We start from the raw sequence: 14,471 nt of genomic DNA, 5'->3' as shown, positions 1-14,471 counted from the left end.
CAATTCTCTGACTCTTTGAGATTCTGACACTTTCTCATACATTCAATGTCTCATTTTGCTCAAATTAGTTAGAAATCATCCTGTGATTTTCAACTAAGAGTCTTGACCTGAATGATGGAGATAAGAAATAGTAACAGAGGGGCAGTTTAACCTCAGTTATGATAGCTAGAAAGGGCGTTGGAAATGGAATATTGGATGTGACCATAGAATAAAAGAATCTGATAGAGATTTTCAGGTGTCTTCAAATATGGAAGTTGTTTTCTTGCTTAAATAAAGGAATGTTTTCTCAACTTCCCCTATAGCTGTACAAGAAATAGCATTAAGGGAAAAAATCTTGAGCATTTACAAGAGATTGTTAAATAGCATAAAGAAAATAAGTCCTGAATCATCATCTGGGATAATTTATTATTTGCTTTTTGATTTTTTTTTTTTTTTACTATGCACATGAGTTTACTCTTATGAGTTTACTACACAATGTAGCTTCATTAAAGAAAAATTAGAAATATAAAAAACACAAAACCAAAGGAAAATTCTCCTGTGATGATTAATTTATGTGTCAACTGGCCAGGCTATATAGTTCCTAAAGTGATTTAATAAAACCTAACTTAGGTGTTACTGTGAAGATATTTTAGCAATGTGGTTAACATCTACAATCAGCTGACTTTAAGTAAAGGAGATTACCCTGTATAATGTGGGTTGGCCTTACCCGAGCAGTTGAAGGCCTTATAAGCAAAAACTGAAGGTTCCCACCGAATAAGAAATTCTGCCTCAAGACAGTCTTATAGAAATGCTGCCTATGTTTCTAGCCTACTGGCCTATCCTTTGAGTTTTAAACTTGCCAGCCCCCACAATCCTATAAACTAATTGCTTAAAATAAATCTGTCTCTCTCTCTATATATATAAATAAATATATAAAAAATATATAAATATATAAAAATATATAAGTATATATAAATATATATAAATATATAAAAATATAAATATATAAATATATAAATATAAATATATAAAAATATATATAAATATAAATATATAAATACATAAATATATATAAATATAAATATATAAATATGTATAAATATAAATATATATAAATATATAAATATATATAAATATAAATAAATATAAATATATAAATATATATATAATATATATATATATCTCCTATTAATTCTGTTTCCTGGAGAACCCTGACTGATACATTCACCCACAAGACCATCACCCTCTAATATCACATGCTAATATCATGGTATCTTTACTCATTTGTTTTTCTTTTCTTTTCTCAGACCTCTCAGGGTGAATTCATATTTTTTCTATATACATTTATACAGTCATATAATGCATAACAACATTTCAGCCAGTAATGGACCACATATACAATAGTGGTCCCATAAAATTAAAATGGAGTGGAAAAATTCCTATTGTACAACAGTGTTGTAGCCATCCTAATATAGCACAATGCATTGCTCATGTGTTTGTGGTGATGCTAATGTAAAGAAAACTACTGTGCTTCCAGTGGTATAAAAGTATAGCACATATAATTATGTACAGTACAGAATGTTAGCTAATGATAATAAACAACTATGTTACTAGTTTATATGTTTACCATACTGTACTTTAAAAAAATTATTTCTTTTTTTTTTTTTTTTTTTTTGAGACAGAGTCTCGCTCTGTCACCCAGGCTGGAGTGCAGTGGTGCAATCTCAGCTTACTACAACCTCTGCCTCTTGGGTTCAAGTGATTCTCCAGCCTCAGCCTCCTGAATAGCTGAGATTACAGGCATGCACCACTATGCCTGGTTAATTTTTGTATGTTTACTAGAGACAGAGTTTCACCATGTGGGCCAGGCCGGTCTTGAACTCTTGACCTCAAGTGATCTGCCTGCCTGGGATTGCAGAAGTTTGCCACCATACCCAGCCCCATACTATATTTTTAATCATTATTTTAGAGTGTACTTCTACATATATATAAAAAGAGTTAACTGTAAAACAGCCTCAGGTAGGTCCTTCAGGAGGTATTCCAGAAGAAGGCATTGTTATCATAGGAGATGACAGTTCCATGAGTGTCATTCCCCATAAAGCCCTTCCAGTGGGATAAGATGTGGAGGTGGAAGACAGTGATATTGATAATCCTGATTCTGTGTAGGCCTAGGCTGTGTGTGTTTGTGTACTATTTTTTAAGAAGAAAATTAAAAAGTAAAACAAAATAAATAAAATAGATAAAAATCTTATAGAATAAGGACATAAAGGAAGAATATATTTTTGTACAGCTGTACAATGTATGTTTTAAGCCAACTTATTACAAAAGAGCCAAATAAAAAAGTCAAACTTTCATTTTTTTAATTAAAATTTTAATTTTTAATTTTTTAAAAAATTAAATTTATAAAGTAAAAATCTACAAGAAGCTAAGTTTAATTTATTATAGAACAAATAAAAATATCTATTTATGAATTTAGTGTAGGCTAAGTATACAGTGTTTATAAAGTCTACAGTAGTGTACAGTAGTGTCTTAGGCCCTCACATTCAATCACCACTTGCTGATTCACCCACAGCAACTTACAGTCCTGAAAGCTCTTTTCATGGTTAGATATACAGGTGAATCATTTTTTTCTCTTTTATACTGCATTTTAACCATGCCTTTTCTATATTTAGATATGTCTAGATATACAAATATTTACCATTGTGTTACAATTCCCTACAGTGTTCAGTATAGTAACATATTCTACAACTTTGTAGCCTAGGAGCAACAGGCTATACCGGGTAGCCTAGATGTGTAATAGGCTATACCTTCCAGGCTTATGTCAATATACTTCATAATGTTCACACAATGATGAAATTGCCTAATGACATATTTCTTAGACTGTATTCCCATTGTTAAGTGATACATGACTGTATATATGTGCAACTATTTACCCATTTATTTACAAAATAGGATAATACTATTCACACTGTATGTTAGGATGCTTTTTTCCCCCACTCAACAGTTTACCTTGAATACATTTCCAAATCAATGAATATACTTTTAAAAACATCATTTTTAATTTATTACTGCATTATTGATAATAATCAAGATATGTAAACAACCTAAATATTCATCAACCAATGAATGAATAAAGAAAAAATGTGGTATGTATATATACAATGGAATGTTCTTTAGCCTTACAAGAAGGCTATTCTGCCATCTGTGACCATATGGATGAACCTGGGGGACATTATACTGTATGAAATAAACTAGACACACAAACACAAATACTGCATGACTTCATTTATATGTAGAATCTAAGATAGTCAGACTTATAGAAGCAGATAGTGGAATGGTGTTTGCCAGGGAATAGGAAGGGGGAAAGTGGGAAGGAGAAATTGGGAGATGTCAGTCAAAAGATATAAAGTTTCAGTTATACAAAATGAATAAATTCTGGAGATCTAAGGTACAGTGTGGTGACTACAGTTAACAAATACCGTATTGTATACTTTACATTTTTTAAGCAGATAGGTCTTAAATGTTCTCACCGCACCAAAAAAGAGAAAAAAGAAAATAAGAATGGTAACTATGTGGGGTGATAGATATGTTAATTGGCTTGATTGGGATGATTATTTTACAGTGTATATGTATATCAAAACATCAAGTTGTACACTTAAATATATAGTTTTGATTTGTCAATTATATGTTGATAAACCTGAAAAATGTGTGCCAGTTTTATAAGCAAAAAACTAAAGAAACAAACTCAAGAAATAAACCCCATCATTTTTTAGTGCCAGTTTATTATCCCATTGTGTGAATAGTACAATTTCTGAAAATAGCTCTAAAGATATCCTTTAAAAGTCCTAGAATTAGAACTTCTGGATGAATAAAATTCATATATTTAAAACTTTTGGTACATACTGCAAGTTGCCGTAAAGAAAAAGAATACCAACTTATACTCTTATTTATGAGTGTCCTTTCCCCACGCTTTAACCAATTCATTTTATTACCATTCAAATTATTTTCTAGTTTAGAATTTTAAAAAACATGTATTATTTAAAAATTTTATGTTGGTGTATATGTATTTTTACCTAATTGAGATTACAGTGTATGTATATATGTAAGTAAATATATATTCTACTTTTAAAAATAGTTATTACAAATAATTTCTTATATTATAAAACTTTCGAATTCATTTTTAGTGACCTAATAACATTCCACTTCACAGATGTGCCATAATTGATTCATGCATTCTGCAATTAGTTATACTTTCTCATTTTTGCCAAAATTTCTATTTCCTTAGGATATTTTCTCAGAATGGGATTATAGGATCAAAAGTTAGGAATCTTTATGAGCTTTTGATACCAGTGAATGTTCTCATTAGTAGAATAAGTCTGTTTCACCATGTTCATCGATTTTGAATATTGGCTTAAAAAGTGAGAAAAATGTTACAAATATATGTATGTATGTAAGAGCAAAACAGGTATTGCATTAAAAATACTAATGAGGGTTAATTTTGGCCCTCATCTAGATTCATTTGCTATTTCTATTTCTTGTTTTATAAATGAGAATGAGGGACTTGAAACAAGTATTTAGTGAATCCATTCACATTGGGAAAACGTTTCCCAGGTTTCTACATTTGTATTAACTACACTGTAGTATAGGAGAAACAGCTAGGGCAACAAAAATGGAGTTTATGAAGTATATAAATTATAAATATAAATTCTGATAAATTACAGATATGAACATAAAAACCTTTTACAATTACCTGTCTTTTAGGGCCAGAGGATCTACTACCACAGAACCATTCTAGATGTGAGTTCCTAGTGTGAAAGGACTGGGAGTTAACAGAAGAGCCGCAGTGAGTGCTGTGTTTATATTTGCGTCGAAGTTATTTTAAAATATTATTTTCTCTCTCCTGCACACAATATTTTTGATTCTATAGCATACATAGAATCTATATGTTTGATTCTATAGCATAAGTTCATTTCTCCTCAATCAGCCCTTTTGGCCATTTTGTTAAAGATCAGAGGTGTAGCCACATTAAGGAAAAGCATTCGAATCTGGGTTAGCCCTATCCATGGTGGCAGTTATTACCTAAGTGCCAGCGCCAGGATTGGATAGAGGGGGTATACAGCAGCCTGTCCCGAATGGTGTCTGAACAGGACCATTTCTGGTTCAATGTAGCCTTCCTTGGTTTTAACCTGTATCACATGGGCTTGCCTAAAAGGAACAATATCCCTTAATATTGAAAATTCGCTAACACGGCAATTCTTAAATTGTCATCCACACAACCCTGGAAGTCCTGATATCTTTTCAGGGTGTCTGCAAAGCCGGCATGATTTTCGTAATAATCCTCATGTGATTTGGCTTTTTCACTTTGTTGATATTTAGATTGATGGTACAAAAGCTATTGGTGGTGCCTTAGTTACACCAAACTGTTCTAGAAGTCATTTTATGCTTCACCCTTACATACTCATAATTTTAAAAAAAATTCCAGATGCAATTAAAAATACTCTTGGTGAAGCAGTAAAAATTAAATATAGACCCTTGATTATATGCCTTTTAAGTTGGGTGATGAAATGTGAAGTTTATGTAAAGCACTTTACTGCATGCCAAATTATCAGGCTTTTCTTGAAGAAAAACATGTGTGTAATTGTTTGAGTCGCAAACTGAACTGGTTGCTTTTTCATCGAACATCATTTTTACTTGAAAAAGAAAAAGACTTATGGAAAAACTGTGGTTATTCTGACCTGAGTATTTGGCAGAAATTTTCTTGAAAATGAATAAAATGAGCCTGTCACTTCAAGGAAAACAACTGATAGTCTTTGTTGCCAGTGATGAAGTTTGAGCTTTCAAGTGAAATTAAAGTTTCAGAAAACTTGTATCTACTACCATGAGGTTGATGGTTTCTTAATATTTAGAGGTTTTATTATGAAATTAGGAATATTAACTAATGCATTTAAAAAATTATTGTATGATGAAATGTGTCAATATTTGGAACATTTGCATAACTCAGTGAATCAATGTTGTCCAAATAGCAATGCTTGGGGGTTACAAAATTATGCATGGGTAAAAACTCTATTCAAAGTTCAAGATAGACCAACGGATTTTAATTTAGGAGAGCCCAAAAAGTTTATTGGTATAGTTTCAGAGTCTACATTGTATCTTTTAAAAAACAACTTGTTGAATCTTGGTGTAGTATCACAGGAGAATATCCACAACTATGTTCCTTCCTTTTTCAGCCATATCTTTATGAAGCTGCTTTTTCTTCATATACTTCAACCAAAATTTCATATTTCAGCAGGTTGAATGCTGAAGTACATATCAGAATCCAGCATTCTTCTATTAAGCCAGACACTGAAGAGATTTGCAAAAATATAAAACAATGCAATTCTTCTCATTAACATTATGTTTTGGAAATATAATTATTTTTCATAAAAATATGTTAATTATGTTAATATACAGTGGGTTTATTACTGTAATTTTAGAATTAATTAATAAGTAGATATTTAATTTTTTCCATTTTTAAATACAGAAAGTTTCAATAGATATAATCCACAAACAAAAACCCTTTGGGGTCCTCAATAATGTTGAGTGTGAGTGGTGTATGATTCCAAAAACTTTAAGAACTGTTATCCTAATAAATTATTCTTGGATAATTTTGCATTTGAATATCATTAGGCTCTCCCAAGCAAGGTAATGTATTCAGCAATAGATTAGGATGACCTCCTGATTTGAATGTAAAATTGGGTATTATGGTCAATAACAGTCACACAAATAATTAATTAAGAGATGTCAAAAAGAAAAACACAGCTTTCAAAAGCCTCTTGAGTATTTCGCTCATGTGTGCCCGACTGTTGGACATGGTTACTGAGGTGTGCTGGTGAGTGCAGCTCTCGGTCTCCTAGGGGAGCTGTTTGCTTTGCCTTGTCACACACATGCTCTTTTGATCTCAGATACTAGTCTCTGTCTGGCTTCCTTGTGGTTAATACATCTGACATATGGCTTGTTTCTTTGTCTACCCTTTATTGTGTTATTTCATCAGGCTACTTTGAAATCAGTATAAGCAATAACCGGCAGACTACAATTCGGTTTTAAGTGCATTTTCTTATCAAGATACATAGAGTTATATGGCATTCTTATGATCCAGTGCTTCAACTGATGGAATATAATGTGGCGTTAAATAAATCTATACAGCCTGACATAGTTAAGTGTACTATTAGCTGACATTGAACATAAAAACAGAAGAGTGAAAAAGGTGTATGAGGTCTTCTTAGATAACTAAGCAGCCGAATGAAAATACAGAAAGATATTTCACTGCTGCTATTCTAATGTCGCTACTTCACTTTTTCTAAGCTTTGGATTTCTCTCCTCATTTCCTCTTTCCATAGGATTCTGTTCTCAGCTAGTGTTTGATACCACCTAAGGGTTCTGTCAGTTTAGTGCTCACACAGTTTATCATGCATCTTCACCACTTATTAGCTATGCGACCTTGATCAGGTGAATTCTGCTGTTTGTGCTACTACTGTATTTCCCTCTCTGTAAAGTGGGGGATATTAATAAGTGTTATTATTCTACAACACTGAATGAAGAATAAGTGAAACCATCCATGTACTGGGCTCAGCATCCTGACTACCACCCCCAGTGGATCCTCCCTGGGTATCAGCTATTATTCTTCTCTACTTTTATTCATTGGCACTTTCATCTCATTTGCACAAAGAACTATATTAATTAATTAAACAAATACATATTTAATGGCTATTGCATACCAGGCATTGTGCTAGGATGAGGGATACAATGATGAATAAAAACAGTGCCCACGAGAGCAGAGGGCATGTCCACATAGTATTTAATACATTATGCTATTTCTGGCCTCTATCACAGTGTCTGACAGAGAGTAGGTGTTTCATCCAAATAAGCAAATAATCAACCTTATGAGGTAAGTGAAATTATTATTCCCATTTTACAGATGAAGAAACTGAGACTTAGAAAGGAAGAGTAATCCATCCAGTGGCACCCAGGTAGCTAGTCACAAAATCCCTCCCTAGGGATCGAGGAAGAAAATGCTAACACTGCCAATTCATGCTGCTTGAGAAGGGTTAATCTGGCTTCCCAATTTCTAATTTCCAAAGCACATCATGGACCTGCAGATAAGCTAAATGCTCAACAACACTGTCCATAAGTACTCATTGATGTTCACCTTGCGTACAAGACACGGTGCTAATCTTTGGGATACTGCAGTTAACCTGAGAGACATTAGAGGAGCTTACATTCCATTCGGGGAGACAGCTATAAACAACTGGTTATGTGTGTGGTTGCCTTGTGATAAACACTATGTAGACACATATACCAGAGGTTCTGACTTAGGCTGGTATGATGGTCAGAAAGGCTTCCCTGAGGAAAGAATTTGTAAACTAAGCTCTGCAGGGTGAATAGGAAAGAAGTAACTAGAACAGAAATGGAGGAAAAGCATTTCTAGCAGAATACCATGTTCAAGAACTTGGAACATTAGCATACCGGAGGAAGGCTAGTGTGCTAGTGTGCTAATATGCTATACCCTGAGACTGAGTGGGGCAGGGAGATGACATGGAGCTATGGAAACAGGTTAGGGACAAATTGCCCAGGGCTTCAGACCCATGCTATGCATTTTGATTTTGTTTTGTTTTGTTTTTGAGGTGGAGTCCCGCTCTGTCGCCAGGCTGGAGTGCAGTGGCACAATCTCGGCTACCTGCAACCTTCACCTCCCAGGTTCAAGCAGTTCTCTGCCTCAGCCTCCCGAGTAGCTGGGACTACAGGCGCAGGCCACCACGCCCAGCTAATTTTTTTGTATTTTGAGTAGAGATGAGGTTTCACCATGTTGGCCAGGATGGTCTTGATCTCCTGACCTCGTGATCTGCCTGCCTTGGCCTCCCAAAGTGCTGGGATTACAGGTGTGCATTTTGGTTTTATCCTAATTTATCCTTCAGTGAGTTTTCAAGAAGAGAGTGATGTGATAAGATACGCAATTTAGAAACATCACAGTATGAATGGAGACCAGGGGCACTCTGTTGCAATAGCAATGTGAAAGAAGATGGCAGTGTGGACCAGGATGGTAGCACTGGAGAAGAGTAAGTGGGCAGGCTTGAGAGATACTCAAGACGTTGAGTTCATAGACTTGTGACTTAGATCAGGGAGATGAGCAGGAGGCAGACCTGAGTTTTAAGGGGTCTGAAGCTCATGGAACTGGAGAGCTCTTTCAGAAATGGATACTGGATATGGGAAGGTCCCAGGATGACTGTCCAGGTCCTAGGCATTTTATACAGGCACAGTGAGGTATGTACAAAGAAGAGGAGGTATCTCTTCTCTGCACCTCTTTTTATTAAGAAGCCACACTTTTCTCAGAATCCTCCCCAGCATTCCTTTCATGCGTAGGAAATTGGGTAGAAAATTAGATAATTCCTTCCAGTTCTGAGACTCAGTGATTGTGGTGGGAACAAAACATTTTAGGAAGCACAATTCTCATCAGCAAGCTGAGAAGACAATCCACATCTGTACTCTAGTGACAAGATATAATTATTGTTCAATAAGATACTTTTGATATAATTATGCTGGGACAACAGGGATAAACGAAAGCTGTCCTTGATAAATTGGAACAATGACCACTCTATCTCTTATGGACATACGTGACTGGGTGAGTTCCCTCTCTTCTTCCCACCTCTGAGCTGTCTTCCCTGCCCTTGTATCCCTGCTGCTGGGCTATGACTCATCTTCCTCACTGACCACAGTTGGCACCTCTTTTCCGTCAGCTGACTGGCACTGCAGCATTTTCCACTGGGGCAAGGAGAAGGCATGAGCTGTAAGCTCTCAGAAATAATCAGGAGCATGGGGATTATTAGCCTTGCTTCTGATGGAACCCAGACTCAGGCTGGGAAATTATTGACAGGATGTAGTTGGCTAGGAGATAGTGTCTTTCCAAGTGAGCCGAGAGAACACTGGTCCCTGAATATGCTCCAGGAGAAAGGGATTCTGTCTGGACAAATGCTGAAAAATGCACCCCTAAAGAGTCTTAGTACACACTAGTATATATAAAAGGCTATTGAGAAGTCCTACAGTGAAAAAATGCAAAAAACTCAGGTTTTGTCCACAACTATGCAAGACTTGGGCATCAGAGTTTTTAAACATACACACCCCACACCACTGATAAATATCCCAAAGAATAGACTTGGAGAAGCTTTTTAAAAAGAAGACACATTAACATCAAGCCAGGAAGGCCAAGAAATGGGGAGACAAATAGAATGGCCCAACATACTAGAATACTCCTAGAGTCAATGTGCTGGTTATTAACATATCTTAGCATCCCTGGGGATGAGCCACACATGAGTTCATGGGATTGATTCTTCATCCAAATGTTGCTTGAGTTATTGGATTGGTCTGTTGCCTCCTAAGAACTTTGGTTCCTTTCAAAATAGGTCAAGGAGTGATGATTGACAAGGACAACTTCTCTCACCCTTAAATTTGTTGGGGTTTCCAAAATTTGAAGAAGCGGTATAAACTCTCTAGGTGTTCCTGGAAGCATGAGACTGCTTATTAAGGCATCAGTTTGCAAAATTTGGAAGTAAAGCTAAAAAGCGAAACAGAGTGAAGGAGCAAAAAGATAGGGTTGGATAAACCAGTTTTAAAATCGCGGCTTAACTGTACAACCTTTGGCAAATGATTTAACCTTTGTGAATCTCAGTTTCCATGTATGTAAAAATACTTCACTTGTAGGATAATGCAAGCATTAGAAATAACATGTCTTATTCATGAATTATCATTGTGAAAATATAGAAAGTGTGTGCTTAATGCAAAGAAAATGTTCAGTTAACAAAAGCTTTCCTATTATTTCAAATAACAGAAAAGAATCTGCAGTAGATTCCTATGGTTCAGGAAGGCATACTCTGTTCATGGAGCAGAAGGAGCAGAGTGGATGATTCAAACTGTCATGTATATTAATGATATTGCCTTGCAAATTACAAGGCAGTTAGGAAAACATTTATCTTCCTTCTCATGAGTTTAGAATTGTTTTTAAGAATAAATATTTATTCCGTGCTATAAATATCTTCTAAAGTGTCATGTCACCTTTTTTGTCTTGCTAATATAAGGCATAGCTTGGATGCTGGAATTACTGCCAGGTTAAAATCTCAGCTCTACTCCTTGATATCTGCATGACCTTAAGCAAGTAAACAAAACACGTTACCCCTCAGTGTCTCACTTTCCCATCCTCAAAATAAGGACAATAATATTATTTATCTCAGATTCGTTTTTACGATTCTTGTGAGAATTTAATTAAACAATGCACTGTGTTGTGAATATAGTTAAGAAAGAATCTGTTTTGTATTGTTATTATTGGCATCTCAATGCTTTAGAAATTTTTTTTTTGTTTGAAAATTGTTACTCCAATTTCTTTCTGGATGCTAGGAGAAATCCTTACCAATTGGATGTGAGACAAAATTAAACAATGATTTTCTTTATTCAATATCTTCTTTTCCCTCACTTGTTGCCTCTGGCTTTCCTTAGTCCTGGGGAACTGCCTTTTGAACCTCAACTGTCACTTCAAGGATTCCTCGTTGCAGTTCAGTCTACACTGGTGATGATTAACCCATTTCCAATGTGGCATTAGGAAAGGAAGGTTCACATTGGAATGACAATTCACGAGGCCACATAATCTTAGCCAGAGATATTTAACAGTATTTTCATCTTCTTCATCGATTCTTACATTTTCTCCTTTATTGGATTTGCAGATAAGAGCTACAAATTCAAATCTGTTTGGTTCTAAAGTCCGTTTTGTTTTCATGACACCACAATAAAAACAACAATCTCACAAATAATGAAAACTAACATTTACTGAATATTTACTTTCTACAGAAACCATACTTTGCCAGGCACGGTGGCTCACGCCTATAATTCCAGCACTTTGTGAGGCCGAGGCGAGCAGATCACTTGAGGCCAGGAGTTTGAGACCAGCCTGGCCAACATGGCAAAACCCTGTCTCAACTGAAAATACAAAAATTAGCTGGGCATGGAGGTGGGCACCTGTAATCCCAGCTACTCAGGAGACTGAGACAGGAGAATCAGTTGAACCCAGGAAACAGAGGTTGCAGTGAGCCGAGATCATACCACTGCACTCCAGCCTGGGCAACAGAGCAAAACTCCATCTCAAAAACAAAAACAAAAACAAAACAAAACAAAAACAACGAAATTACTTCTCTGCATTATCTTATTTAATCCTAACAGCAAATGCATAAGAGGTAGACTTCATTGTTGTATATGAGTAAATAAGGCCCAGAAAGGTGAGGCCCGCTCAATGGCACATAGTTAGAAGGTGGTAGAGCCTGGATTCAGATTCATTTGTGGCTGACTCAGGAGTCCACACCTCTAGCCTTTAAGTTGTTAATATATTTTCAGACATTTTTGGCCCTTTAATGATTAGAATAGTATCATTTACAGCAACTGATTGAGAAAAGCTAAGGCTTGTGGCTTTTTGGTTTCTGTAAGTAAAAATAACAACAGCAGGTTCACGGCCATTCATTCATGTCCCAAAAGCTTATTAAGTGCTAGTAAAGAATGACCAGAGCCAAGGGCCTAGATGCTCAGATAAACAAGATGGGTTTGATCCACCTCTGAGAAACCTGATGGGATGGATAGGACCTCATAGGTGGGCTTTCTTCCTTCTAATTCTCTCTGGCAAGAGAATTTGAAACAGCCCATAAATTTCTTTATTATTACAAATCTCTCTTATCTTAACATTTTGGGCTCAAAATTTATACTATTCAGTAAGCATTTTCTTATCCAAAACAGACTGGCATTAGGCACCCTACCATGGAACGCTCAAATGATACTCTTTTCTATGAATGTGACTATGAACTGAAAATTATGCATGATATGTGGGGAGCACTGGACCCTCCCCAAGAATGAGTTTTGAGCTGAGCCCTGGTGGTGCCTGGAATAGGAGAAGTGATGATGCAAGAAGTGTTGTAAAATATGTAAGACAGAACTAAGGCCAAAGGCTACTCTCCTCTCACTGAGACATCATCGAGGTTTATAAATCACCTGTCACTGGGGCCACTAGGGACAGGGATACGGGAAATGAAGGGATCAATCATGACAACCCTGCAGGAAGAAATTCGAGGATGTTTTCCTCTGTCCTCTTCTAAGAGCAAGAATTCCTTTCAAGATTGGGGGTCCCTGTTCAGATACTTATTTAATGAAGATACTCTCAATATGGGGGTGTATAGAGATGGGGTGCATATGGATGTGGAGGAGAGAGAAAGTGCTTTATGGCATTCCAGCCAAATTGACTGAAAGTGGCACACATGGTAGAGAGAACCAGTATAGAAACCAGGAAAGTGGTCTCTGCCTCCCTGGCACATGCCATGAGAATGATGGGCATATAATGACTGCAGTCACCTCCTTTTACTGGTACATTAATGATAGAGTAATGCTTATAAAATATGTACATATAGCAACAACATACAGGCTTAGTTAGACTGTTCTCTCTCAGGATGGCTCTGCTTCTTGCTATGAGTTGGCTGGGCTTGGTTCCAGAATGTGGTTTTGATTTACAACTGGTTCATATACATCTGTTCTGGAAACCAGGCTTAAGGGGCAGTAGCTCCTGGGGCACACTCTCCTCACAGCGCTGGGTCACTGAAAAGCAAGGGCCAAGCCAAACTGTGCAAGCACATTTGAGGCCTCTGCTTGCATCACATTCATTAATATTCCATTGGCCAAAGTAGATTGCGTGGTCAACATCAGTGGTCCAAGAAAGTATACTCTGTCCACAGGGGCAGAGGGAACAGAGTGGATAATTCAAACAATCATTTATATGAATGCTATAGCTTTGCAAATTACAAGACAGTTGGAAGGCATTTCTCTTCCTCCTCATGAGTTTAAACTTGTATTTAAGAATTAATCTGTATCCTTTGTACATGTGCATGTATTTGTGTTTGTACTCACAGCATGTACATGGTTAATCCAATAGTTACCAGATGGACATTCAAAAGAAAGTAGAGACCATCTATGGAAATTGTTTTATATACAACACAAACACACACACAAACTATTTCTGTATATATATATACATATATATACACACACACATGAAATTCAGCCTTTAAAAGGAGCTCTTGCCACTCGCAATAAATGAATGAACCTAGAGTATATTATGCTAAGAGAAATAAGCCAGACACAGAAAGAAAAATGCTGCATAATGTCACTTATATGTGGAATTTTAAAAAAGTCAAATAGATAGAAACATAGAGTAGAATGGTGGTTGCAGTGGGGTGGGAGAGGTGGGGGGAAATGGGGAGATATAGGTCAAATAGTATAATGTAGTTATGTAGGATAAAAGTCTAGAGATGTGATGTACAGCATGAGGACTATAGTTAATAAAAATGTATTACCTACTGGAAATTTGCTTGAAGAGTTTTCTTAGCATTTAGGTGCTTTTACCACAAAAAAAAAAAGGTAACTGAGAGAATGGATATGTT

The sequence above is a fragment of the Pan paniscus genome, chromosome 4 (assembly GCF_029289425.2).
Source record: "Pan paniscus chromosome 4, NHGRI_mPanPan1-v2.0_pri, whole genome shotgun sequence".
Taxonomy (NCBI): Eukaryota; Metazoa; Chordata; class Mammalia; order Primates; family Hominidae; genus Pan; species Pan paniscus.
This window is presented reverse-complemented; position numbering follows the sequence as displayed.